Source organism: Aotus nancymaae, unplaced genomic scaffold, assembly GCF_030222135.1.
Source record: "Aotus nancymaae isolate 86718 unplaced genomic scaffold, 86718_ANA_hifiasm-v0.15.2.pri h1tg000099l, whole genome shotgun sequence".
In the NCBI taxonomy this organism is placed as follows: Eukaryota; Metazoa; Chordata; class Mammalia; order Primates; family Aotidae; genus Aotus; species Aotus nancymaae.
Genome location: NW_026988514.1, coordinates 7392429 through 7395256, shown reverse-complemented (window position 1 = coordinate 7395256; position 2828 = coordinate 7392429).

The following is a 2828-nucleotide window of genomic DNA, read 5'->3' as shown; positions in this document are numbered from 1 at the left end:
GGAAGGGGAGCGCGCGCGCCGTGCCAATTACCTGGGTCACGTGATGCAGCCGCCCACGGGCGCGCGCCCCAGAGACTCCGCGCGTCTTGACGTCTCCATGGACGCCCCGCCCCGCGCCTGGCGCTGTCCGCGGTGCTGGCGACCCAGGCCCGAGGTCGCCCAAGGCCGCCCAAGGCCGCAGGGAGGACTCCTCTCTGAGACCGTAGGGTGGGGCTGAGGCCCTGAACTCCTTGTCCTCGTCCTAAAACTAGGACGAATGTACCAGAAGACAAGCAGCCTTTGTGTGTAGGAGAGGATAGGTTTTGTTTTGTCGTCTGTAAAATGGGAATGCTATGGAAAGTTCCACTATCTTAGGGATGTTTTGAAAAAAAGGTGAGATAATGCATGAAAAGTGCTTACCCAAATCTGATACACATTTTATCCATTCATTCTCCCAGTAATGGTAACTCAGGCTGTCTTCACCACCCTATGGCCACAAACAAGGCTGCAGTAAACATCTTCATACACATTCCCTTAGGATCCTGCTTGGAACTTTCTCTGGGATAGAGATCGGCTTTCTTATTATTACCAGAATAGCAGATGCAATGTCCTATTATTGTTTTATTCTGCATCTCTCTCGTTGTCAACGATGTGCATCTCACGTTGTTAGTTTGGGGTTTTCTGTTGTATTTTTTTTCAGCTTTCTGTTGGGTTTTGTTCTCATTTAAATGCAGGGGTTCCTTGTATGGAAACAACACGCCTGTGGTTTGAGTTGCTATCAACTCTCCCCTGGATTATTGCAGCAGACTTCTAACCGGGTTCTGTGCTTCCACACTTGAATTTTAATCTCAAAACTACAGTATGCATTTCACAATAATATGTTTGAATACATATCAAACCAATTAATATGGTTACTTGTCAGGGGAGGAGGACAGGGAATATGGATATGAGGTAATTAATCAATTATCAGATCAATGCTGACAGAGTGCCATGAAGAAAGGACTACAACTAACTTCTGCACCTGAGATCTCCTAAAAGTTATTTATTTGGAGATAGGGGTTCATATGGTCAAGAATCTTCAGCACTTAGCAGAGCACCAGCTCATGGTATTTTTCAGTAAATATTTGTTGAGTGAATGAATCAATGAGTAAATTGACACTTGACTTGGATCCTGAAGGATGAGTAAGATTTTATCTGGTGCAGAAGGGCAAGGTTCATTGGGAATTCTTTGGACACAAGCACCAAAAATGACCTGGCTAGCTTCAGCCAAAAAAGAGTTGATATGAAGGTTGTATACAAGACAACAACTCACAGAATCAGAGGAAAGCTGAAAAATTTACTTCAGGAAGGAAGGCTGAGCCATAGAGAAACTGTCTCTTCAAGGTTCTTCTGATGTTCAAAATTTAAATTCCAGGTGAGAGGCAGTAAAGTACTTGCAATAGAGATGGAGCAAGGTGGCCAGATTTGAGAAACTTCTGGGGATCAGCTCCAGGGGTTTAGTGGTTGACCAGTTATAAGAGTGGGGACATAGATAGTTCATAGGCATCTGGTTTAGTGACTTGGGTACAGTGGAACTTCTCAGTGAGCTAGGAAAAGGAGAAGATGCAGTTTGGGGAAGTAGTGGAAAAGTTGACAAGTCAGAGTCACCAATAAACCACTTAAGAAAGATGAAGAGTGTGACACAGAGCAGCAGGCAGGAACAAGGCTCTTTGCAAATCAAAAGGCTTCAGAGCCTTTTAGCCTTCCAGCCTAATTGATGTTCCGCTAATTGCATTGATTAAAGCAACAACGCTCCCATGAGGGTGGCTGCCATTCTCAGAAGCCTGAGAGGATTTGCTGCAGTGGCTGTAGGATCTTCTGAAACAGACACCTTTAATATTTCCCGTGCCTGTGGCATGCATGTGTGTGTGTGTGTGTGTGTGTGTGTGTGTGTGTGTGTGACATGCAAGTAAAAACATGCAAGTTTTTACTTATTCTGATTGTACAGAACTTAAATGATACAGAAGGATACAGAACAAAATGTGAAAAGTCCCCTTTCACCTGGCCCAACGTCATCTCTTTTTTCCTCCAGTAACCAACTGGCCAGTTTGGCAAACATTTTTACAAAATTGCTTATGTATTTATATCCATATGCTTGTACAAACATACGCATAAAAACATAAAATAGATCACACTAGAATGTGGTTCCACAACTTGTTTCTTTTTTTCCCTTGTCGTAAAGATTTTTATTTTAAACTCTGTACGTGTAGGACCACCTCATTCGTTTTCATGGGTATGTTGTATTCATTGTAGGGATGTATAATGACTGTATGTTACTTCTCTCACATTGAATGAACATTTCCATTTCTTTTGACATTTACAGAAAAAAAAAGGAGAAAAGAGTCTTCCTGTATATTCCCTTTAGTACATGCACAACTACTATGATAACATTGATTTCTAAATGAAGTTTAATAATGAGTCAAAAGACGTATATGCTTTAGAATTTAATATGTATAATAAATATCTAGTAAGACCATTCCAGTGAATACTTCCTCATTAGTGTTTTTGAGTTCCCACTCCCTTATATCCTTGCCAAGATTTGTTATTATCGGTTTAAATTTATGCCAATCTAACAGGTGGAAAATCACACATTTTGTTTTAGTGTACGTAAAACTGATGAGTGAATTTCAAAATCTTTTTTTTTTTTTTTTTTTTTTTTGAGATAGAGACTTGCTCTGTCACCTAGGCTGGAGTGCAATGGCATGATCTCAACTGCAACCTCCGCCTCCACCTGTGCAACCAGTTATTTTCCTGTCTCAGCCTCCCGAGTAGCTGAGATTACAGGTGCACACCACCATGCCTGGCTAATT